Source organism: Temnothorax nylanderi, unplaced genomic scaffold (genome assembly GCF_030848795.1).
Source record: "Temnothorax nylanderi isolate EJ_2023f unplaced genomic scaffold, tnyl_v1.0 TNYL_tig0001_pilon, whole genome shotgun sequence".
Taxonomy (NCBI): domain Eukaryota; kingdom Metazoa; phylum Arthropoda; class Insecta; order Hymenoptera; family Formicidae; genus Temnothorax; species Temnothorax nylanderi.
In genome coordinates this window covers 3339619-3366949 of record NW_027249063.1, presented here as the reverse complement: position 1 = coordinate 3366949, position 27331 = coordinate 3339619, and the positions used below count along the sequence as shown (strand labels likewise).

General features: G+C 45.6%; 1 long non-coding RNA gene across 3 annotated transcripts in view; it reads right to left on the bottom strand.

Moving 5' to 3' along the window:
* The window catches only part of LOC139781584 (uncharacterized), a 238758-nt gene that overhangs the window by 152498 nt on the left and 58929 nt on the right, over nt 1–27331 (bottom strand). The window lies entirely within an intron of this gene.

The window sequence follows — 27331 nt, the reverse complement described above, 5'->3', positions numbered from 1 at the left end:
ATATATATTCTATTAATATATAAAATATTAATAGATATACAAAACTTTTGTAAATTGCAAATTAATCTGAAATTATAAACTAGATAAAAAGTTACGAAAACGGATTTTTTTTCATCATTTCAATAATGAGCAAATCCGAAGTACGAATGCGTGAAGCTTTATTATCACAAAAATTGTCATAAAAAGATTTGAATAAGTTATGGACTAAATTATTCCTATCATTCGCTATTGTAAATATGCTGAATTTTCAAAGGCGCGTAATTATGTTTCGACAAAGGAGCCTTACACGCCTGGCGACAGACGATGATTGTTTCTCCCGAATCAGACTACCGTATACCGAATCGTCGCGACAAATGAAATATCGTTTCACGGTACATCCGACAGACAGACCAGACGGGCATACCGGTCCAGGCACAATCGACACATCGTGGCGACCCATCGCCGGCGACGCAGAAACCAGAGACAGTCGCGGCATACGGACTAAGGCGGCTCGTTAGGTTCAAAATAGTTGGACCACTACTAATTCAAGCTGACATAATTGGGGGTGTTTGTTACCTGCACACCCTCGTACGAGCGCTCCTCGTACAAGATCGTATAACGAAGAAGAACATGGAAAACCTCTTCGGGCGATCCTAGGGGTCGATAGGCGATGCTATCGTCGCCCGACAGCTTGTAGCCCAACGTGCTCTCATCCTCCACCTTCTCTCGCTCTCCTCTCTCTCTTATTCTACCTTACGCCGATCTTCTTTCTTCCGATATACTTCCCGTCTCTCTCTTAACGCTATCCTGACCTCCCTACTTCGCCTTCGGTATACACCGCTCTCGCCAAGCAGGAACAGCATTCTCTTCTTTTCCTGGTAACTTTTCCTCGTACACCTCTGTCCCGCTCCTCTCTTCGACGTCTTTCCTCTCGCCTTTGTCGCTCGATATATACGCAGATATATCTATACAGGAACCTAGCCGATGACCCTCCGATAGCCGAGAGATAGCCGCCAGATATTCGCAAACTGGAGACAGCGCTCTCGGCTCGCTCCACCGTGAAATTCGTGCGTGTCTACAGGCTTCGCCAAAAGACTTGGCTTTTGATGTTTTCGATACCATTCTGCATCTTTGTATTTATAATGTTTTATAGTATTTATAGTATTTTAGAGATGATCGAATAAGTGTTTGTCTTTCTGTGGTATTATCAATGTTGTAAAATAAATTTTTGTCAAAAAATTGTAAAGAAAGCATTTGTTTGTTACGGTTGTTAAAGTAAAGATTACTTGAATCGGCTTATAGAGATCGAATACGTTCATGTGTCCGTAAAGTCTGGCTCTCGTCGATTACGAGCGGCTCGCATCCAAATATACGCGCGTTTTATGTTTCTGTATCGCCCCGCTCGCAGTCTCTCTTGCCCAATAATCGCTCCTTGATTTACCGACTTGACAGTGGAGAGAAAACCCGAGAGAGACTTCGTCTAACATTTCATAGTACCTATTGTAGAAAACTTATCTAACAACTCAACAGCATTTGCTTTCGAATCGTGCACCCTCGTCGCCCTGATGATTGATTTCGATAAATTCTCGTGCGTTACACGAAAGGAAAACTGACACGGAGACATCATAAAATCAATCTGCTTAAACTGGGCTCTGAGTAGAACGGCTTTTATTTTTGTGCAACTCTTCTTCTCCAAATTCCGTGACGGCGGATATAAGGCCGAGTCGTAAAGTCAAGGTTTGACGTGCTTGCACAGCCATAGGATGACACGCGAGAGAAAGGAGATAGTGCCGAACCCGACGTGCAAATATCCCGATCCGTCAACAAACAGGCGGTCACACGTATGTGTCCGAAAGGAAGACCGCCGAAAGTGGCTCGAAAAATCTGCGGACTGTTGTCTCGGAGGTCCAACGAAGGAGCGTGTTTTATTTGCGTGGGATGCGAGCCGCGAGCTCGTTCGTTTTGCGTTGAGAGCGAAAACTGACGGATTTAAACTCGAGTCAAGTGTGTGTATGTGTGTGTTGGTCGATAAAACTGGAAACATCACACGCACGTCTAAACTGCGCGCGGAGTGTGTTTCGGACTCTTTGGATTCCCTCCCTCGAGTGGCAACAACTTCGTTTTACAAACGTTCTATGCCGACAAAACGTCGAAGTTGTAGAGACGGAAGTTTTGCACAAAAGACTGTTTAAGACGGATACAATTTTGCCTGATCGAGTTAATTCTCCATTATAAAGTTTCCTTCACGATAACGTACGTCTAACGCAATCATTTTATTTTTTGAAAAAAAAATAACGACTTGTAATTGCAATAATAATTCGAAATTGGTCATCTTATCGACAACGTCATATTTCCCAAATTCAAGAGAATATCTCTGTCACGGAATTTGGCGGTTCGCCAGTCTCTTCAGTGGTGAACGTTGTGTTTACAAATATGATAATACGACAAAGTCCAACGAACGCATTTCACGGTATCACATGTGTAGACATTTTAGAGGAAACCTGATATATTTTCTAAAATATATCGTTTGTTGAATGGGTGATGAGACCACCCACGAAACTACACGTGCTCCGCAAGTTTTCCGGAAAACGATTCGCTGTCGGGACCGAGTAAGTTCCTCGCGGAGTTTCGAAAAGACATGGAAAAAGAGGAAAGATCGAGTCACCGAAGTCGATCATTCCATGCTGAAGAACTCTTTCTCTTTATCTCGTGACGGGACCGGTTCGGATGACATCGCGATCGGAACTTGCTCTAAATCCGACCAATCCGAAGGCAAATAAACAAACAGCTCGCTGTTCTTTCCGTCTCGTTGAGGATCCCTTAAGAAACGCACTCGTGAACGGAAGAGCGTGCCGACGACGGATTATAAGAGAGCCGTATAATATGACTCCGTAGACCCTCTGACCGGGCCTTCTCGGTCGTGTCGTGTTTACGGGTCTTCGAGACGAGCGTGTTTCTCTTGGCGGTGCTTAATGGCCATATTTTCGGGACTCGGGGGCCGTAAAAGTGACAAAAAGCGGCGACACTCGTGAGCGCATGTTCAGCGTCTGTCAGCGCTCGTAGGTCCTCACACTCCCTTGGTAGTTTTCATGAGGTGTGTGCCGGCGACACACACTCGCATGTTCTCGGGTGACCGCGCGATAAGACGAGAAACGACATTTTCTTTCATGGAAAAAAAAAGACAAAAATCGTATCGTAGCGGAGAAAACTCGTACACTTCCCTTTGTCCATCGACGAACAAGTTCGTTTCTGTTTTATATCCTCTCGCGAAGAAACGTTCCCCCCATTCGGACGAAATTATCGAAAAAGCTGCTGAATATTCCGCGCGTATTGTAACGCAAGTCTTACGACATCTTAGTTAAGGCAGTCTCGCGAATATTTCAGGCTAATGTCATAATGAAATTATAATCTTCGATAGGGATCTATTTGGAGAAGATAAGATTGTCCCTTACGTCGCATTCGCGACGCGAGGGCTGAATTATTCCGTCGGCTACATTGGATTAGCTGATAATTTTATATCGCATTTAAAATTTAGCGACGTGCTAATTGAATTAAGCAACCGGATTTAAAACGCTCGGCCGGATGGCACAGACACGCGAGCATTTGCCCGATGAGATCTCTCGCGGATCGCGCGCGCACGCTCGCCACGACTCACACACACAGAAAAAGAACGGAGGACATTAGCTCGTCCATCTATTTATGAATCTATTCGGGGACATTGGCACGAAAGAAACTCCACGGAAAGCGTCGCGAAAACCGGGAATAAACCTACGGTCCGCTGGTATTTATAAGCAACAAATGACAAAGATGACAAGGCGAGAAAATCGCGCTACGTCCCGAATTTATGTTTCGCCGTCAAACGAATAGCCCCGCACACTTCTTGCGGCCGTCAAGAGACGCGTCTCAAAATACTTGCTCCATTAGTATGCACGTACGTATACACTGATACGCGCGCATGCCGCCTCTAAGGTTTATCTCGTCTCATCCTTTTTCTCTCCTTAGGGACGAAGAGGAGGAGAGGGATGGAACGTTCACCGCGGCTTACCAGGATTATTGACGTTTTATTCCTAGACAATCTTACGACATTATTTACGTCGCGCCGCCAGTCGAAAACGCATGTATTTTTCACTAAATTATACATTTAGAAATGTCATAAGAAAGAAGCATGGGGTTATTTATAATCAGTAATGGCATAATACAGACTTTTCTTAATAATATGTCGAAAGAATAAAAATTCGTCGAAATGATAACGTATCGGAGAAATATACGTTAGACAGAATCGACGCACGTTACATCCCGGTAAAACATTTTGGACAGAGAGAAGCTCTAATAGCGACACGATCCTTTCGGGATCGTTCGCTCGCGAACAATAACGACTCGAGAGGAGCAGCCTATCACTCGGCAAGGAGAACACGAGCGTCTCTCGTGGTCTCTCACTCCGGAGGTTATTTATCGGCGAGATAAACCGTCGCGGCTGTTAAACGTGCCGGTTTTAACATAAACACCGATAAGTTGACCGCGAGAGATCCAACGACACTAACCAGACGCGAAAACCAGAACCTCAGAAGAAAGCGAGCACATCTCGGGAAGGACTCGTGTCCCCCGTCTTGCTCTTACGACTCCGAGTTCAGATCTCTCGCTCTCTCTCTCTCTCATACCGTCTGATACCTAACTCCGTTCATCTTTCTCTTTTAGCAAGGACCGTTGCGTTAACATGCTCGCGCATGAGTACACTACCTACATATGCTTCGCTCGTTCGCCCCGTGAACGGTTTGAGCACACTCACACACACACACACACACACACACATACACACACACATGTACAAACACATACACATTACCTTGGTGTTTATGCATGAGACAACTGTACGTGTGCACCTAATACGCCACGTGAACACGCGTGTAGCTATACCTGAATTGCTTGACACATGCCGGCTTAACACTGTCGACGAGACTCAATGACGCTCGACCAAAGGGTATATCTAGTTCAATCCTCTAATTGAGAAATGGACTTAACACTCGCGATTTATTCACGGATTGCAATAAATGGATGTGAAAGCATCAAAGAATTGATTGTAAAAATTATAATTAACAGATCTCTCTCTCTATATATATATTATGCTCATGATATTTAATGAAAAATTGTGTTCTATATCTCGCCATTATTTCGGTGTCTGATTACTTAACATGAATAATTTCTTTAATCGACAAATATCATATCTTTAGAGAAGTTATTAACTTCCATTTGTATAATAAATTTCATCGATTGATATATAATTTCATCCGTTATTATGATTAAATTTTGATGGCAAATATTACTTAATAAATTTTACAATTGTTTCTATAAAAGTTATATCGATGAGGAGGTAGTATACAAAAAGTGGAAAATTGCCAAATATTACGTCACGCCGTAAATCGTGACTTAATAGAAAGAAATATCCGGTGTATATCGTTCTAATGCATAGTCACGCTCGTGAATTTTCATCATTCACACGTGTGTGCATGCATGTCGAACATTTAGTTATGTAAAAGATACATTATACGCAAGAAAGCACGCATGCAAAAAGTCACATATGCGACATCACGGTTGATGTTATTTCGATTATCAACAATAGGAGCACAAATTTTCAACAGAAATCTCGGCAAGAGTGATTATATAGATGATCTGCTGATTTTCCTTCTTCAAACCTTTGGAAACGGCTTAAATTATATTAAAGAAATAAGTACAATTATATAATTATTTCAGATATATACTTTTAATTTATGTTTTCAAACTCTCGTTCATTGTTTAACTTGTTTAAAGCAAATTACACAATGAAATAAATTATTACTTACGTTTTCTAATCAACAATGTTTGTCTATGTATCTATTTAAGTTTGTTGATCGATAATAAACAGAAAACATAAGCAAAGCATGTCGATTTTGTGTCATAAAGCGATTATTTTGTACTTAGGATAATTTAAAAAAAACGAAGGTTAAAAGAATTTCTGTAATAATTTTAACAAATATTAATGCAAATATTGTTACAATAATATACACAAAGCTGTCGTGACATTTTTTCCTGTTGCTTCTGAATTTGACTTGCTAAGAATCTTGTGACATTTAGAAACAATGTAGTTCAAATCAGTAGTCAGCACGATTGTGCAATATAATCGATTAAGACTGTATAATTAGGCAGTAGCGGAAATTAGATACTTTGAATAATGCCACATTGTGTTTTATAGAACATTTATTGCTGTTGTAAGTAACACAATATATGTAATATCTCTCTTTTTATACTTCATATGTAAACTGTTGGTAAGACATTAAAAATTATTTATATTCAGAGATTTAGAGGAAATTTGACCTATTTTCGAGTATAACTTTAAGTAAAAAGTGTTTCAACGTTTCACAAGTACAGGAAAAGCTAAATCTTTTTACTTCTTTGTGAGCTTTTTCTAGTTTGTTTCCTGCAGTTTAGTATATTAACATAAATGCACATTTCCTTATTGCAATATTGCACAATCAGTATATATAATCAAAACCATGAAACGGTTAAGCCTTTAATAACATTCTGTGCACCAGAATGCGTCTAACAATAAGATATGACATCTAACAATAAGACGCGAGAGTGAAGAGCGAGCGAGAGAAAGAGAGAGAAAAGCACTACTAGTCTGTGTAAAATAAATTTTCTCGGATCTACTATTTATTTATAAAATACAATGTGACAAGAGCGCGCATAGACGAAGCTTAAGCGACCGCGATTTAGCGTGCGTTAGTCACGCTATAATATATTACGGCCGAAGTGGCCGGTCGTTGATGCTCTTTTGGGTTTGTTTGTCCGCAGCTTAATGGATACACCTCAAGGACTTTTCTCGTGCTTTATAGCCCGTGCGAAACCGCTTGGATTCCGTCCAATGTCCGTAACACTCGCCACTTTTACTTCTAGCACCCCTTTTACTTATCCAGCATCCTTTTCTATACCTGAATCTTGCGTAATCATTACTTAGCTACTCTCTGCGCATTTCGTACATTTACATGAAATGAAACACGATAATCCGAATAGTTATCATCTCATAGTGGCTGTCATACGAATATATTAACTGTATCAACTTTGTTTAGAACACGGTAGACAAGATGATAGCATTAATTATATCGTTCGCTGGAATTTTACATTTTACAGATTCCTTTATGGCGTACGCTATCATCCCGTGGAAGGTTCACTTTCCTCATAATGTCTCTGTTTCGCGATGGAATCATAAAGTAAATCATGCATACGAGGAACGAATATCCCGGCACTCTCAGACGCGTTATCTCCCCGGATCCATTACTTCGCATCTCGGCCGCGATGATACACGCGATTCCACCTTGTTTCGCTTTATTTAATTTTCGTATCCGGCCGCGAGCGCAAAGGAATCTCTGCGCTCCGCCATCAACTTATCGAGGGACATAGCCATAGCGACAGTGTCCCCGCGTGACATTAATACGTGTGCAGTAACATAATTCGCGGAGCACTTATCTACTATGAGCGGAGAAACGTCTTATCGGCTGCCCACTGCTAATTACGCTACTTGTGTGTCAAGATTCTTCCTGATCCTCAGTTCTCCATTCCTCCCTCCCCACCATTTGCGCATCCCGTAAGATTATAAAACACTCACACTCACGCGTCGCAGTAGGTGCGGTAGGACGCTTTTTCGCTCTTTATCTGTATGCGTTCGCTCTTGCTTCCCGTCTTACCTGCGATAACGCGGCGTTTCTTACGAGCTTCTTTTTACGCGCAATTTTCACGCGCGATTGAATACGTTGAAATATGTATCTACCGAATAACTTGTCTCCACGTGACGTTAATACGCGATCAAGTAGTAGATCGTCTAATGTACCTCCATTTTACTCGGCGCATTGAGGACATTGCAAACATTGAGGAAATTGCGTATCGCTCGTATCATTCCTAAGTCACATTCGCGGCTACCGTTGCTAACATCGCGTTCGTGTTGCTAACATTCTTGTGAAATCGTGCAGCAAGCGCTAAAAGGCATTTGCATACAAAGAACATTAATATCTCGTATTAATATAAAATCAATTCATTTCTTTATATTTCGTATGTTAATAACGAAGCGTTTGCATTCAAGAGGTATTATCTAACAACACGTTACTCCGACGCGATCTCCGTACGCGACCATAGTTCCTTATTTATTATTTCTTTTTCAATATTCAACTTTGCATATCATGTCTTTAGGACACGACAATGATGCACGCGATTCCGACGACTGGTTATCCCCTTTCGTTTTTAGCCGATGTAGCTCCGAGAGCCTGTTAAGGCATGCGAGTTCCCGGATACTCGCGAGTTCCGCGCCAGCTGCTGTCGCTGTTCAACGAGCATGTACGTCGACACGGGGACAATAATCATAAAGTTCCATGATAACGAGAGAGTGACTTTGAGGTGGAGCAAGGGGAGAGGTAGAGAGAGAAAGAGAGAGGATGGAAGACGAAGCGATTAGAGATTGTCGCGGCTGCTGAATGAAGCATGTATGAGTTAGAACGCCGAATGAATGAGCACTCTTCTCTCGCAGATTTCCTCTGGCCTTTTTATCAATCTCGAAAGACGTCCATTAAGTCACCGCGAGGTCGTGGCACGGCTAAAAGCGATTCACGTATATCGAACGAGATATGAGAGCACGCATTACGGGCTGGTCGCTCAATGCCTGCTCTTGTTTTACGTAATGGCTGTGAAATTGAAATTTATGGCGCAGGTTCCGCGGTATCGCCAATCAACGATAGAGTTGTATATTTGGAGGGAACAGTGGGGCTTTATCCTGGACACGCGCGCGTAGAGAGGAAGGCACATCGTTAACTTGACGAAATTGTGAAAGAAGAAGGAAAGATATAAAGCAGTGTCGCCAGAATGGAACTACGATAATTGTCTAATGTCTGAGATTATTTAGCCTAATTATATTTCATCGTTTTTTAAGAAGTCTTCTTTATAATATTATATCACTAAAAGCATACGTGTATCGTAAATATACGTTTCATACGTAATACTTATGCATTATCTTCCGGTCGAGAAGATGTATACATGTCTGCGTCGAAATGTAGATGAGAACATTCATATACTATCGCGACGGCAGGCGTTAATTAAGTTCGAGTTAAGAGTTTGTACGGAACGGCGTCCCATCGCCCTCCTTCGCGTCCTACCGGGGGATTTTCCCTTTCTCCCTTTCCCTTTTTCTCAGGGACCATTGCTTTCAAGGCGATCCGCAGAAGCCCGCTCGCGGTGCGAAGGATTGTTACGAAAGGATTTGCGGTAATCCTCGATCTAATTTGCATGCTGATGATAATGGATGTATATCCTCTCTTATTCCTCGGTTTTGTCGCCGCCTGCTATTTCTTCAAGTCGTGTTTGCGCGGCAGTACGCTCGAAAGAAATGCAGGTGGCTGCTAATGTTTTATCAGGTCTTGCTGCATCTGCACCTGTCTCTTAAGAGCGTCGGTACGGCAGCGGAGTTAAACATTGATAAGAATTCAATAGACGTGCTCCAATATATTGGAACAGATGCCTGCGGAAATTACGTAATTAATGCGAAACCAAGCCTGTACGCGATCACGCGAGATGATATAAACCTTTCAGTACAAGAAACTCGCAAGCCATTAAAATCTTCCGGGGTACATTTAGATTTCTCTTGACGTTACGCAACGTAACGCTGCAAATAATATTGAAAGTGATGCAAAGATAGAAATCGATACTTCTGTTGGGTACACCGATGGAACAAAGTATGCTTATGAGATGAAATCTAAATATTAAAATATTACACACGTTAAACGCCATGAATGTCTGATCGCTAGTTGAGCAGTCGAGGATGAGGCCGCGCGAAACCTAACAGGTCGGACCTCACCTACCTGTAGATTCGTCAGGGAGACATATAAAGGGGAACCGATACCCCCCTGTGCACGACGTATATCCGCGGCGATCACATGCACTTGGGGAACCAAGAGAGCATCGCTCGAGGCGGAGCAAGTACGAGCGGATAAAATAGGAAGACGAGGAAGAACGCCCACCGTGGTCCCGCAGGCCTATCGGAGCCGACGCCGATGGGAAAAGAACTCGGCTGTTAACAAGATGGTGCTCACTCTCGACACCGCGTCGTGGTCGCATAGCGATCGCTTTCACGGCCTCTCTCGTGCGGTCGAAGACGCGACCGTGCGGCGCCTTCTCTCCTAGCCACCTCTCGCCTCCATCCCACCCCTCCAACATGGCCGACGACTTCCCTCACCCTTCGCCGATCTCACGCAGCCCTCCTCTCCACGTTTCCTCTCGCTCACCGGCCCTTCTTCTCCGCCCCTCCCCGCTCTCGCAGGTCCCGGCTAAGACTTTTCGAGTATTCGTGTAATCTACTCACCGGCGACAGCACTTTGTTCGGGCATTATCGAGTACACGTCGCGTATAGATAGGTAGCCCTCACGAAACAGCTCCCGTGCCGAAGATAGCGCTTCTCGGAATCAGCGGAGGCCGCGAGACGCAGGGTTTGAATTATAAGCCAGTAGAGAAGAAAAAAAAATACAAATATAAAATATGGGCTTCTCATAATTTTGACCCGATCACGAATAACGATACTATTTTAAATACATGCGATGGTCTACATAGCGTACATACATCTGCTCCGATTTCGCATCAGTCGAAAAAAAATTTCTCAGTGTACGCTACTACTGTACATTGGAATGATTACAAGCGGCTCTTTAAAGACCTGAAAACACGCTACCTGGACATTTACAAGTAGGTCAACCAAGTGAAATCAGTAGACGTCACTAATAGCTGATAACGAAGGAAATAAGCGACCCACGCAATCAGTTCTTTATCACGAATCCGTACTTCATATGAGAGCTTTATATTCTTAAAATTATAAATCAGTCTGATACAATCTCTGACACAAGTCAGTCATACGTAAATATATGCGATAATTGCGAGACAAGAATTTGTGTGTAAAAATATCTAACAGTTTTATAAAAGGAATTTTTTTATGCAATTTTATTTTGACATGGATCATCTTTCTCTCGAATCCTCCGATATTCGTTTCGATCGATCTCGCGCTATATGGTCGCGTCGCTAAATTCAGGATATTTGTAACTCCGTATTCTCCAGTCGCACGACACTTTCTTTTCACCCGAACGGTCCCTGGAAGTCCGACCAAGACCTCCATGTGTGTCGGACGATCCTGAATGCTTGCTACGGCGCGAGGGTGGAAGCACGCGCGCGTCGACCCTCATGTAAATTGCTTCATACCACGAAGACTCAACTCCGCTCGACGAATACGGGAAGGAACGCTCTTACAACCCTGGGGGCGAGGCGAGGTGGAAACTGGAGAGCCTTCTGGTTTACGAGCGCGATATGACCGCGGCTCCCAGACTTTATATTACTTCGCGCCATTCGGGGCCGACTCTGCTCTCACCCCCGCCGATCAATGCGCTCACCAGTCTAGAGACGTTCGTTTCCACCGAGAAGAACATCTTACGGGCCAAGTCAAGCTCGACGATTTGCTCTCTCTCTCCCTCGTGCCGCGTGTTAAATCAAAAGGCAGCAAGATGGATTTTCGATGTACTCGGTAAACTCCCGGCCGATATATTCGCGCGCTAAGGACCCTTTCATAATTTGTAAGCTAATCTAACTCTGTCGCTCGTTTAGTCGTTTGATTTATGCGAAAGGGCTAATGGCCGTAGTCTTTAGTATTGGTTTGTCAGAGATGTAGGGGATAACTTATATGTCTTTCTTATGCAAATAAAAATAGATCAGCGCGATTTCTTTTTTTTTTTTACGAGCAAGTTTCACGGTCGAATACATTTGCCTGGCCGATGCGTCTGGCAATCGATGCAAAATGCATAGGCGACACGCCCTACGCGTAGCAACCGATATCGCGAACCAAAGAAGCGGCGCCTAAGTTAATATTTCTGCGGACGAGATATTGCATAAACGGAAAAAAAGGATCGACCGCCAATAAAACGAGGCGTTACCCGCCTATCGAAGGTATGTTCCGATGACGTCCACACGGGGCGGCGGTTCGTCCGCTTTGAAGGTCGTCGTCAACGAGGACCGCCACCCTCCCTCCACACGCAACAATATACGGTGGCGCTAAAGGCTCTTTCCCGGCGAATGCCGTAGAATTTATTGGCACACCAGCTGCAGCCAGCTCTCTCTTCCCCTCGGACTTATAAATGTAAACAAAAATCTGTAACGTCCGTGGCGTGGTTGGTGAGGCGTGCACGGGAACGCAGTCCACCTCTAAAAGCGGCGCCTATCCTACCGATACCGAAGAAGCTGAGGTAGGTGAGGAAGGGGTGAGGTGACTGGCGATCGGATTTAAAGGGAGCCGTTGATCGACCAACAAGTGGCGGCGGCTGCTTCAAAGGATCTTTCTACCGTACTCTCTCTCGTTTCTGTTAACCTCGACTTTCTTTCTCTCTCTATCTCTGTTATTTCCGTCTCTCTCTCCCCCCTCCTCCCCCTCTCTCTCTCTCTTGTGACAATCGGTCCGGCCGATGTGGTATTTTCTCCTAAATGCCCACACACCTCTACCCGCCGTGTCTCATCCATTAGATTAGGTGTCCAGGTCCGACGCGGGATGCCGCGCCGCACGAAAAAGAGGTTTCCGAGGCAGTCTGGTACAGGAGACGAATCAAGGGGAGGGAGAGAAAAAAGGATGAAGTCGATAGCGCGACACGACCACTCTCCGGCTTAATGATGTGCCGTGCTAGCGATCCACTTCTACACTCCGCATCCGAGGATGCAACCTCGAGAATGCGCGGGTCTTCTTTTCCACATCGAACTGTACTCGAACCGGTCGATTTCCTCTTTTCAACCTTCGCGAGTCTCCCCCTCTAAGCTTCTGGACACTTGGACAGGTTCGATGAGAGTCGACACCGACAATCTAGTGTACATTGCTCAACAATTTTGAATAATAATAATACCAATTATGCAAACCACCATACATTTCGAGTTTTTGTGTTACTCTGAGAAAAGCAAGACAATCACGCCTCGACATCTAAATCTCTCTATTTTATTTTACTACCTTCGATTTTGATAACAATTCTTGTCAAGTGCAAGAACTAGGTACAACGGATATCTCGCGTCTGCTCGCGAAAAAATTAAATGCGCGTTAATTCCGCGGAGTTAAACGCCGGCGGGGCCACTGATCGCGCGGCAATTCGCATAAGGGGGCGCGTTCGAGACAATTCGCAGGTATCCATAAATTATATGGCCTTGCCATTATCAGGGCATTTTGTGATAACGCAAGCGTACGCAGGGCAGGCGAAGGCGGGAGGGAGGGAGGGCAAGCAGGATAGGAGGGCGTAAAAGGGTACAACGCCAATCGCGGACTGCGCGGGGTCGCAGGTCCGCCTACATCTGTTGGGTCCATATAATCGTTTATACGGGCGAGCCAGCTGATGCCGGCCCCCCCGCCATATAACCAACTTGTATGCAAATTATATTCATGCAATGGGATCTCGTACGATTACGTTGCCGGTACCCGGGCGCGAGTTTACAGCGGCAACACGCGTATAAACCTCCGCCGGATAGATAGCCGTGTTTCCGTATGGAAGTGTAAGTGTGGCGCGGCGCCGCACGCGCAATGTGTGAGAGACCGTCGTCGCGCGTGTGCACACGCGTGTGCGTGAGCGTGTGCGTGTGTGCGGTGTGCACGCGAAAGGTCTGTGCTGCCTTCGCTGCGCCGTTATGCACGCACACGCATTTCGTGCGCGAGCGAGCGAGCGAGCGAGCGAGCGAGCGAGCATGGGGAGTAGTATCTGGCCGGCGTTCAATTATGTACCGGGGCCTGCCGCTTACCAGTAATTTCCCGAATACAGCGATAATCGCTGTTATTATCATGGCGCGCTCCTTCTAGTTCTCTCTACCGCCCACGTCTGTATTGTTGCGAGGCCGTACACACCGTATACCCTTCTCGCGTCTCGCTTCCACGCGACGTTTCACCGCTACATCGAAACCGAGGATCGTCATTGCGCCGCGAAGCGGACGGGAGAGCGCGTTCCAGTTTAATTGTTACTGCGTTTAATTTGTAATTCGCTGCGCCGTTTTCGTAGCTATTTGAAGATTTCTAGATCGTTGTTTCGAGCACGATGGTTTTAACGTAGACGCCCGCGGATTCCAATCGACGCCTAATTATCGTGAGATGAAAAGATAAGGCGGAGCATGATACTCCGCGAAAATGCGATATAAGTAATTATATATGTTTTGCACGTTCTGCCTGCGCTCAGATTCGATCTACTGCGGATGCAATGACCGCGTTACGTCATCCCCTGCGCAAAATATTCCTGTTTGATATTATTTTTGGATTAAATTGAATAAAGTAAAGGCGTTAAGTGGCCGGCCTGATACGTAACCGCGCCCAACGAAATCACCGAGGAAGCACTAATTACGCATCGCAACAGAGTTGCATCTTCGTCGTTTCAGCGTGCCGGTCACGCGAACGTTTTATCTTAATTCACGGAATAAATTTTTTTCTCGAACGAGACTCCACCTGGCCTGGTGGAAGCGCGCTTATCGCGCGATACATTTAGGACGCATAAACTAGTACGGCAAATTAAACTCGCTACTTATCGCGCAAGAAACATCGTATCCTTCGGATGCACACGCATGCACCGATGAGGCGTGCGCGGCGCGTATATAGATACGCGCGTGTAATACGCGTCGAATATTACACTGCTGTAAGCTGTAATACTACTACTACGACGACGGATTTTCGTCGCTGCAATTTCAACGATTACAGCCGCACTTAACCGCGAATACAAGCCGGTCGCTGATACGCGTCTACCGGAAACGCCGCCGTATACCTACGTCTTGTTAGATCGACGGATCCGCCGTATTATTGCGAGACTATGTCGAGCACGTATACCTTCTCCGTGCGGATTAATACCCGACGTTTCGAAGTGATAACACACCCGTGGAACCTCCATTGTAGGCCATCGTAATTGTAACATCTCTGCGAGCTAAATACGATCCTCACTTGTAATCCATTGTACGTGTGACGTTGTTGAGACTCACTTTCCAACCTAACGACGGATTTGTACTTCGATACGCGTATTGATTTGCTGTTACGTATCGATGTTATGCATTTGATTATAAATAAAATATTAATAAAATGAAATTTGTTATTTTTAATTATTTTTATGCCTATTCTTCAAGAAAAAAATAAGAAAAGAATATCGACAGAGCTATCAGTTCGTGGGATGTAAGAGAATCCGATGAGATCTCTCGATGGTGTTGAGCGGCGAATTAAGCCGATTTTTGTCGTATCCGTTCTGCGGGAGACGCCGCTAATGCGTCTTTGTTTCCGCAGGTATCCGCGGAACTAATTGGATAGAGGTCGCCAACGTAGGAGATAATGGATATTAATTACCACGCCTTACTTTCCGCAGCATTAAACATTTTCTTAAAGGAGAGAGAGGGGCAGGGGACGGGCGTCGTGGAGGTCGACAGGGATCCACCATCCCTCATTGTTAGCCCCTTTAAAAAGACGCCGTCCCCCGTTAAGTATAATAAGTATGAAATCTGCAGGCAGCTCGGCACGCCGTAGCCCTCTTCGTCCTCGTCTTCGTCGTCGTTGTCGTCGTCGCCGTCGTCGTCGCCGTCGTCGTCGCCGTCGTTGTCGCCGTCGTCGTCGGAGTCGTCGTCGTCGTCGTCGTCGCCGTCCGTCTCGTTGTCCTCTTCGCTCGCACACCTAGACTATTTTCATCCCTGTGTGTGTGTTCTCCTTATAATCCATCTAAATTTTAAGAGCGGATCAGCGAATCCCCCGGAAAACTTTGCCACGGAGTTGCGCGGTAATCCATTTAAATAATTCCCGTCGAGCCAACAGCGCGAAAGGGGTTTTCTTCCGCGTTGAGAAAGTCGATCGTCTCTTTCCTTCGTCGCGTCAAGGGTGGCGGAGTCTCCTCGCGGAGTTGGTACATTGAAAAGTTACGGGGGCTAAGAGCTTTGATGCGGATGCGCTCAAGAATTCGGAGCACTATCAAAAGAAACGTGTTCTCTCCGAGAGATTTCGAATATACGGATTACGAAGTAATCAGAGATTTTTCATTTCCGTGACATAGCCGTCATTTTGTATATTTAATATTCCCTGTTGTAATGATTATTTACTTTATGGTGCATGTCGGAGTAATTAGGCATTCAAATTGCCAGGGGAAGAAGTAAGAACAACGAACAAACTCTGAATTCATTTGTCTACCGAGATAAGGTAATATATCCGAACCGCGGAGATATACGTGTGTCGTTCCGCGTTCTCACCCTAATAGATTGCATTCTCGCACGGTGAACGAAGTTGTTAGTAGCGAGGTGCTGACGCGAGAAAGCGTCGGTTCAAAGCGAAGACTAGTCCTCTCCACGAGGAGATGCTCTCGTGCTGCTCTCAGTCCTGCACACGACCGAGCGCCGATAATTCACCGAGACCTCTGGCCTTACAACGTGACACAGGCGTGAGGAGCGTCCAAGCGTACCCGAATGATTAATGAAGAGATGCAAAATGTACTCGGACTAGCGTCTGTTGGCGTGCCAAGCTTGGCTGCGCACGAGTTGCAACAAAGATTCCTTCATCAGTCGTCGAGATATTCATACTCCGTCTAATGCCTTCAACTTAGAGCGAAAAATTCTATATATATATGTCAGAATTTATATTACTTAGAATAAATTATTCTGCATTGTCAAATATTTTTAGACAGGTAGACATTTTAAGCGTCTCCAATAAAAAGCAAATGTAACTTTGAGAATGTGAAAACTTCTTCAAGATCTCGGTGCTCTCGTTAATTTTAGTTTACAAGCGATAATTCGTCGATGCCACGTTTCATAGTCTTAATCTGACTCTTAGCTTCTTGCAGGCCGATTGAGTTAAAAATCGATAAGTCTGATGGCAAACGAAAGACACATATGCGCATTCGCGACCGGTTGAAAGGCACGAAACGAGAACACCGACGACGCGTCTTTACGCGCGCACGCGAGAAAATAAGTGTCGTCGCGGGTTAACAGCCGGGGCAGCCACATTCCGCGTCTGCGACGACGTCGGCGGAGGGAAAGAGGATCGCGCGGGGAGGCGTTGTCGTCAACGAAAGTGGCAACCACGTCGACGAAACTATTCCCGTCCGTCCGCGCCATGAATCTCCTCGGTGTCTTCCTTCTCAACCTGCCGGACCTCTCTTGGACTCTGTCGATCTCTCCTCCCGAGCTGTTTCTCGCTGTCACCGCTGCTGGATACGTTACGCTCGCCTCTAAGACGGCCGGCGCGTCGATGATTTGTTGGCGAGGCGTTCCTCGCGAGGCGTAAAAATGCGTCGCGTTATTTCGACGCGGATGCACGTGGTGCTGGCTCACCTCGTTGACCGAGCCTCGTGTCTGGCACAAAGTGCAAAGTAGCTACTATGTTGGCGACACGAGACACGTGTTTCGTACTTGCAAACTAGCGCGCCAGTAAAAGGCGCGAGGGGGAAATCCTGCGACATTTTTGAAGAAACGCGGTCTCCGCACTTGTGTCACTTGGCGATAAGAGGAAGAGAGAGAGAGAGAGAGAGAGAGAGAGAGAGAGAGAGAGAGAGAGAGAGAGAGAGAGAGAGAGAGAGAGAGAGAGAGAGAGAGAGAGAGAGAGAGAGAGAGAGAGAGAGAGAGAGAGAGAGAGAGAGAGAGAGAGAGAGAGAGAGAGAGAGAGAGAGAGAGAGAGAGAGAGAGAGAGAGAGAGAGAGAGAGAGAGAGAGAGAGAGAGAGAGAGAGAGAGAGAGAGAGAGAGAGAGAGAGAGAGAAAGAAAGAAAAGACAAAAATGGCATCTCACGCAAGAAGACTCGAACGAAAGAAAAGATTTTTATCTCGAGTGCGAACGTGACGATCATTCCGCTAGTTATACAACGAAATAAATTATAATTTCCTTTTAACGTTCGAAAGTTTATCAGCTCAAGTTAGAAAAATATAATGCTCTGAAGTCTGAATCGCGCGTTAGCTCGTCACAGAAACGTATTTGACGGTAAGCCACGACGGTGACCCGTGTCGTCCGAGGATTTGGTAGGGCCTCCCTTCTCGGTTTCGTGAGTGATCACTCACCGATGTCATCGGTACCGACTGAGAGACAAACAAACCTACTACCTTGTCTTGACCGTAGGGCGAAGGTGGTGTCACCATAAACGAGCTGTCGGAGCTTTGACGAATTCGAAGGGGAAGTATCGTATCGTCGAGAAAAGAGATCGCGTCCCATAAACTACGTCGTGTAAGATAAAACGCGAATGGAGCCGAACGCACGTTGAGAGACGTCGCGATAATTCTTAATCGTATGAAACTCGGCGTTTCTTACTTTGAGGAGACGAGACGGGGGTGAGGGAACTTGGAATGGGGACAGTCGAGTAGCAGCAAAGGAACAGGCGGTCTCTCGAGCGTCGAAAGGACGTCGTGGGAGGGTTTCCGATACCGCCACTTAATGCCGTGGCTCGAAATTAATTAAACTTTTGCGTTCTTCCTGGAGCGCCATGGCGCGGGAGCCGCGCGCCGCGCCGTGGAAATAAAACGTTGATGACACGGCAACCCGGGTTCCGCAAAGCCCACCCCGCTGTCGCGTCGGCGAAAGACGCGTCCTTAATAGGAAAAAGGTATAAACGAATTCTCACGCTGTTCCCTCGCTCTGATAAAACAAAACAGCCTGCTTCTCCATCTCGCACTTGTGCGACGATGCGAGAAAAAGGGAGGGTAAGATTGAACGGGAGGGAACGTACGATCGCGAAAAGAAAAAAGAAGAGAGTGAGCAAGAGAGGAGAACGAAAGTAATACACACCCTTTTTAATGTAATCGCGTTTCTTGCGAAAAATTCGCCGTCGGATCAAAATTAAGCCCCATTACCGGATCCTGCGTTAATGTATATTCAGACCGACATTCGCTCATTATCGCCTCATCTATGTACCTCTATAATTACCGGACAACAGTGTTCAAATATAAACGGTCGGCATCGCGCCTTCGGCGAGTCTTTCCGGTTATACAATCGTGGCGTGCGAGTCACACGGGAGTTCAAAGTGATGTATATTTATAGGTTCGTTAGTCGGAAAAAGGAAGTAAAAGAAACGGCAAAAACTGGCGAATTCGCGCTCCTCTCGTGCCGTCCCTTGATTTCTTGCATTGCTCGTTCACGAATACGGTCGGAGAATACGAAAATGAATGAATGTCGATTTATTGTTATCTGTGCTCGCAGCGATAATGATAAAATTTTGGAAGTGACTTAGAATGACTTTGCAAATGGACAATCATTTTGTTTGATTTCAAATATTTATAGATATTATTCCAAATTTTATATATGTGTAAGTTCATCTAAATTATATATAATATTAAAATAAAAAGTTGAACTAAATATAATAAAATTAATAAATGTAGATCTTAATGCACACGCGTTCCTTTAATTACTACATATACGTCGGCACTCTAAAATGCGACGCTTAGTTCATTTACCAGTTTCCGCTGGCGTCATGTCTGACCTATTCATAAACGCGCGAAAATGAAGACATTTTGCCGAGTATCATTCACGGAATAAAATAACATAATCGCGCACTCTCGCCCGGTTTGTAATGGCTCGTGATGAATTCGATAGCGAGCACAATTCATTGCAATTTCGCAGGATTTCTTCGCGATTCGACCGACTCCTCTTTTTCACCATTGAGCGTCCCCTAAACACGCGCCGGCGCGTCCTTATCCTCCAAATTGTTCCCATTCGAGGATGAACCTCGCTGGCGCGTCCCTGAAAGACTCGTTCGCGCTTATAAATCTCAGCCCGCAACGATAGTGGCGGGTAGCAAAGAGGAACGGAGAAAACGGAAGATATAGAGGGAAACGGTGAATGCAGAAGAAAGAGAGAAAGAAGAAAAGGAAGAAGAAAAAGAGGAGAATAGAGAGAAGCGAGAAGCGTCTCTCACAAAGCGCTTCACCCGCCTCTTTGCGGCCACAAACAACCTCTTTATGGAGTCAGATCTGAAACCGCTTCGCGAAAGACAGAAAGAAAGGGGGAATCAGAGGGCTGGAGAGGAGGAGAGGAGGACGGGGGAGAGAGACAGAACCTGTCCTCGGAATTCCTAATTCTTCGAAACCGTCGGAGAATTCCCGAAAAGTTCCATTCAGGACCAGCGATCTCGAGCATATCATTAGCACCGTTTCCAGGTACTCCGAGGGCTCGCGAAGGCTCGCGTGAATGGTTTGTTCGGGTTTACTGACTCTTGTCTGCCTCTTCTTCCCTTCTTCCCTTCTGCCCCCTTCTTTCGACGTCTCTCGATCTTGCTTCCTCACGGCTCGAGATCTCTCGATCCATCCATCCTCCTTTGCTACCGTATTCGTTCACTCGTCTACCTTCGCGGCGGTTCCCTTCTCCGCTTGCCTCCCGGACGTCTGCAATCCCTTTCTTCGAGCTTGCACCGCGCTACGATCTTTCGTAGACCGCCTTTTACTATTTGGCGGACGAGAAAGAACGGGAAAGTGTAGCACAGTGGTCGTTCGGTTTTGTTAAGACGGCGAAACGTGCGGTCTGTAACACGCGTTGTTGCAACATGGATCTACAAGCGAGCTCTCAATAGCTTGAGAATACGTTCTAAGGCGAGTTCACAGGTACGTATCGAATCGGCAACGACGACGACGACAAGGGAGAGTCTGAATGGCCAGACGAAATCCTCGTTAACTACGGCCTTAGCGCCGACCGAGATATCTACTTTGATATCACGCTTGACGATTAGACCTTGACCGTTGGTCATTCTTTAACCTTTCTCGCAACTTTGAACTTTGATTTGTGGTTGTATTTCGCATTATCATAGTGCCGCGGTTGCGAACAGTTTGCAAATAGATTTAGCAAGGCGATCGACTGACTATCATTGTTATCTTTCTTACGTAACAATTACTAGAATATTGAGTAAGATTACATTTACAAAAGTTGTATCATTAACTTTTATTTTGAATATTTTTAATAGATATTTTTTAACGCTTTAAATATTTCATCATTAATGTCTAATATTCGGAAGTCTCGATTAAAATTCAGTAGCTGTGCAAACGTGTTTACGTTCGATTTCGCTATATAGCCAGCACGATGTGCGTTTCGAAATCGTTGTCCAATTCCCTGATACAGATAGCCCGAACATCCGACCGATCGATGTCGTGGGTGGTCAATAACGAGGACAGCTGTGAATGAGTCCAGTGTTCGATGACTCGTTTATGCACGTCGTTATCCGCTTACACGCGAATATCCCAATGACCCAAGGCCGCGCTCGAACAAAAACCATTTATTGTTCTTCGTGACTGCCGGTTCGAGTTCGCAATGAGTAGTGATATCGATGATAGAAAATGGACGCGGTACAAACAGAAGCGTGTTTGTATTTTAATAATAAAGTAAAAATACTTTAATTAAGCAGAATACGTAATTTATTATCCCGAGTCGTCTGCGCAGCGCGCGAGACATTTAGAACAATTGGCAAGCGTTACTTGAACGTCGTCCAAAATCGTGTCGAAAGCAATGGATTAAAGAAGTAACTAATAGTCTATTAAAGTTAAAAGGCTATCGCGTGTTAATGGAATGAAACTCGCGACATAGACAAGCGTGCTAATTTTACAGATTGAATTTACGTATTGGCAACACAACACTCTTTCGTGGTTGTACAATTCTTTATCACGACTAGTATTAATCAATCTCATTTACGGGAATTGCAACATTTTTTTTTTAGTACGATATTCGTCCAACGAATTGACTAAACTCGCATCACGCTGCGCATCGCGACTTGCCTCGTTTATAGCGGATGAAAACATTGACGGGGTCGACGAGCGGGTGACAGGGGGTGAAAAGTAGAAGGGGGGTGGGACAACGTGCATGCAGGTTAATAATAATTCGCGACCGGGCCGGCGGTGTCCGGATAAGATAACAGGAAAGGCTGCTCGTAATAGGCGGTAGGTACGGTATGTATTTTGCCCTACGAGAGAGACGGCGGCAGCGCGAGGGACGGAAACGGAAACGCGACAGAAGATGAGGTGAAGAGAGGAAGAGAATGAGTGCGGGTGAGCGGGAGAGAGCGAGAGAGAAAGCTAGGCGTGTGCGCGGCGTAGAACATACGCTTCATTAACGGATCATCTCGTGTTAATATCTACTTTATCCCGGGGCTGACCGTATCAGCTCTGGCCAGGCGCGCGGATACCAACGGATACCGACGCGGGTACCAACGGGACACGCGGCGCGGGCCTGCAATCTACCCTATCTCGTTGGAGCATCATCGTTCGCTGCTACGTACCCAGTGCCGTGTACCAAACCGCCGCGCGCGCATCTCTTTTCACCTCGGCGAACTTTCCTCGATCACCGGCGTTGTCTGTCCTCTTTCGCTGCCGCACCCTTTCCGCCACCCGCACGCTCTTCGTTAACGAACGGACGTATCGTGACACCGGACCGATCCACTATTTTTTTGTAAAAACATAGATTACGAGTTTCGTGGGTTTTTTTTTTTAAACCGTGATAAAAGCGTCTCGGAATTCTGTCAGGTTTGGCGGAATATAACATGCACTGCGGTCGCTCGTTTATAATTTTCCCTCGCACGCGATGAGTTGCCGGTTAACGAGCACGATTTCGTCGCTTTTCACGCTGATAAGGCTCGATATGATACGATATATCTTCGACACTTGATTCGCGACAGGACGGTTACGCAGCGGTTTTATCGACAATTTTCTCCGGGCATTTTCCCTCGTTTTTCGTCGACTCGCGAATACGACATTCGTAATCGTGGAGGCTAACGTAGGTGAATTACAGATGATACGTGCGCGGCGAGAGCGACCGTGCCGGGGAGGGACGGCAGGGGTAAGGATAAGTGAGGGAAAAGGTGTTCGGGCGATGGTAGCTCGAGGGTTACGAGCACCGCGGGGCCACGCGCGCCCTGCGACTCGTATAACATCGTAATCGCAATGACGGTAATAACGTCTCGTAAAGTCTTTTTACATAATCAACATTATTCACAATTTAGGGGCGAATGGGCCACCGGGAACGCGCGCCCGAGAAGACAGGGATGCTGAATGGTGGTGGTGGCGAGGGATAGCGGGGGGGGGGGGGTAGGGTGCGGCGATGGTAGGTAGCGTAGAGGAATGGCTTGTGTGGTCTCTCGAAGCACAGCGCTGAATACACCATCCTCCTTCCTCCCTTCTATTCGTGCGTTTCCTGCCCGATGACGAAGTGGGCATAACCACGTGCTCGTGGAACGCTGCCACGGAGGGTGGAAGGGGTGCTTAGACAAACGAGCCCCTTGTGGGGTGTTCCAAAGGATATTCTACCAACCGACCGTATCGCGGCTGCCCGGGCATTGCTGGCAGGATATGTAATAGTATGTACGTACTCGCGTAATATTAGAGCTCCCTCGTAGTTTGTCTGCTAACGGGGGTAGGTAGGGGAATGACGAGCGAGAATTACCTCCATTTACACGTTTGGTTTAGACGAGACTGTCGGTATTCAATCGCCAGCTTGCATTAAGATCGCGCGATAAATTTGCCAATTCACGTTGAAGCGTTCCGCGGGGCAGACATCGAAATTATGCCGAGGAATTAAAAAAAAAATGTCTATTCTCTGCATAACAGAGATACAATATTTAATCGCTACGGCTATCAATTTTTTACAAAATCTAATATATTTTTCATTCAGTATGTATCACCTCCGATTGCTATTAAATAATCATGTTAAAATAATATAACTTCTACCCCACGGTTATATAAGCTTCAACTTTTCATCCTGTCCTTCAATAATTAATGATACTATCTTTCAACGTCTAGTACGACAAAAGTTAGTAAGCGAAAGGACGAGGGATACGTGCATGCCATAAAAGATACAGGCGTACTACCGGAATGTTTGTCTTAGGGCCAAGGGCTCTAAGCTGGTCAAGAGTGAGGTCCAGGAAGTGGAACTGGACGATACGGGAGAGAATAGCTGGAGGTTGTAGATGGAGTAGGTTGGCCGAACTGGTAGTCAGCTGCTGTCAGTCCAGTCCATCCGTCCGTCCGTTCGGGGTCCGTTCCAGCCAGACACGAACCCCACCGCCTTTCGAGGTCGGAGGTGGATACACGCTTTTCTACTTAGCGAAGGGGCACCCCCAAGGGGGTTGAAGGCCGAGACCCACCCTAATTGCGTCCGAGAGACCGGACAAAGCGCGACTCGTGTATGTGTGCGCGCGAGCGCCCGGTCGAAGGAGCACGGAGGTGGAGGTGGAGGAGAAGGAGGAGGAAGAGGAGGTCGGAGACGACGGAGGGAGATGAGGGGATGGTTATGTCCGGAGCCAGGCGTTCAGTTCCGGTTCCCACCTCTTGTCCGTCGGGCTACTGCCCTCTGGCAGTCGACACGGTGTACTACAAAGTTTGGCGGACTGAATAAACTTGGCGGCCGACCCTCGGACAACTTGGAAAAACCAGACAACACGATGTGAAAAGGCACGGACCGGAAATAAAGGAGCGGGCGGACAAGGTGGTGTGCTCGCGGTCATCCTGACGTCAATGCGACGCCCTTGTGTGAAAGAGACATTATATCTACTTGCACATATTACTATAAGTATGAAAAACATATTAAACGTGTATACATTGCGCGAGAAATATTGTGGAATTCACTTTGTAAAATTTTATAAAACGTAGTGTAAAAGTATCTGTAGAAAAAAGTTATGGAGATCTTGCATGACTTAATTATAAATCTTTTGTTAATTTAAGACTGATTTGTCTCTTAACAAAAAGTGGATTATATAAGCTATTAAAAAAGATAGCATAAATAAATTTAAAAAATAAATTTTGTTATGTTCAAATAATGGTTTAACTTAAGATCATAATCAATAGCGCATCTAGACATGTTATTATTGAATTATTAGTAAAAATTCCCTCATTGTGTTGCTCAGCGTTTCCAGACGAAAGACAGAAGGATGAACGATAATCCTGCAATATATGTATAGCGAAGGGAGATCTACGTTTCTTTTCCTGCACAAGCTACTCAAATCATTGTTCCGGCGCTTGAGCCGTATCAAATCCGAAAGACATCAAGGTACGAAGGCAACATCCACGCGTGTCCGTGGCAGTCGCTCGACGGAACTTTGTGGATCGTGTGCCGTGGTGAGCACAGCAGCGCCTCTTGCAGCAAGACAAGAACTCGGATGGAGGCGGAGTTCGAGGTACGGCCTTCTCGCGTACGCTCCTCCCATAAGCTCGCAAGCTGCCGGGGCAGGCAACACAGTTGAACGGCACCTATATGGATCTTGGAAGCTTGGACCCGGGCCAACCTAGCGCAACCTGATGGCAAGTGCCGTGAACGTGCCACGGCACCTATTCCACTGCCTGGAGTCGAGGCCTGTGGATCTGTCCTGTCGCTCGGGTTGTCTGACACTCTGTCGTTCTCGTTCCCTCACGTGCCCTCGCGTGCCCTCACGCCACGAAATCAAGGAAAGTATTACGTGAATTCACACCTGCACGCACCGTGCACTTCACGCCTAATTATGTCCCTGACGACGTACGCGACGTCTCTCGGACACGGTTGTGGTTTTTCGAAACGTAATAGACTCGAGGTTGAAAGGAATAATAGTAATGATACATGTAATAGTAATAGTAATGAATACATTTCAATTACTACGTTGTGGATTTCTGACGTATACAAGTTCCATATGATTCTTTTACTTTTACAGTATAAATGGAGAAATGATTCACATATATTTTTCAGAAAACATCGAATGATAAAATTATAATATAAATCATAATGTTTTACGAATCAATCAAGAATGTTTCTAGCATATATAAATATAAATAAATGGTAAATAAAATCTTTAAGTTTAAGATTAGCTCTCCGATTTAAATTACATATTGGATAGCGATATCAAATAATCTTGTTATTTTCGCTTTTACCACGACTTATAAAACAACATGTATCGATATTCGATCAATGGCATGAAAAGAGCAAGTTTCTCGTTGCACCGGCCCTATCGACGATGAGAAATAGGCTATCTTTTAAATCGTTTTAGAGCCCTGTAGCCGGAGGAAGTGAAGATCAATAAAACAGTGGGAGAAAAAGAACAATTTGAGGGTGGCTCCGGTTTCACAGCGACGGTGCACGTTTGATGGGCAAGGGAGGCGCGGAGGGTGCGAGAGGGTAGCGAAAGAAGGGTGGCTGAATGGTGTGGCGCGCAAGGTGGGTGGAGATGGCGCGACATTTCATTCAATTTAAATGAAACTCGTATTAACGATGTGAAATCAGTGAATTCAATTAGGCGAGCTTTATTAATACAACATGATTAATTAAACAATAGAGCGCGATAGAGAAGGGGGGACGAAATAAGAACGGGGAACGAGCAAAGGGTTACCCCAAGAGAGCGCGGCAGATGTTCGTGGCGTCAACCGAATTATTAAATATCGTAAGTTTGCACGTCTGTCGCTCGCGCGCGCGCGCGCGCGCAAAAACAAGCTTCAGTAAATACAAATCTTTCCACTATCACCGGCGAATTTGGACTTCCGCGTATTTATATCGAGCTGGCTGAGCATACGGTGTAAGAGAAAATTTCCTATTTTGTTTTACACATTTGACGGGAGAGAGCAGATGTAAGGATCGTTATTACACGTCAAACAATTCCAGGGAGGGAATACATCTATTTACTTGGGATTGTAAGAGGTGTTTATAAGTGGAACGGCATCTCTCTTTGTTCTCGCCGACGTTAGAGACAGGTACATATATATATATACCTTCAGTTGCCTGAACAAAAACGACACGGGTGAATTTAACCGAAAAATCACCATCTGAAAAATGAGCCTCTCCAAACTCGACCATGACCGTGGACCTAAGAGAATAACTCACGGATTCTATTTCATGCTACGAAAGCAGAACTTGAAAAAGCTAAGGGCGGCGGTTTGCTTACGTTGAGATTGAGTCGGATTAAACGTGAGGAAGGGGGACACAAATAAGAAAATAAAAAAAATCTCGCTCCACTAATTTCTCTTTAACTAACTAGAAGGCTTAAGTCACTTAAATTGCGGCTGACTCGTGGGCGCGTTATCGCGACTTTTAACTAAAATATCTCATTCCCTGTAGCTCTTCATATCGAGTCGGGCATACAAGCCGCGGCGTTCTAAGGTTTAGACGAACTTTTTCAATGAAGATTATTCCGAAGTCCGCTAACTACTCAGCGCTCTCTTGAGGGTTTGCGCCAACTTTTTTCATTCGCCTAACTTTCCCGAGAGTCTGCGCCGACGAAGGAGAAAGAGTAAATTGGCGAGCACGGAAACAGGAACATGGAGACGGCTACATGTTCCGTTTACTGCCACCTTAAACCTGTTACGGCTACGTCGCCTTGGAGCCCACAATGCACATAAAAAGAGATGTTTTAATAACGATATTTA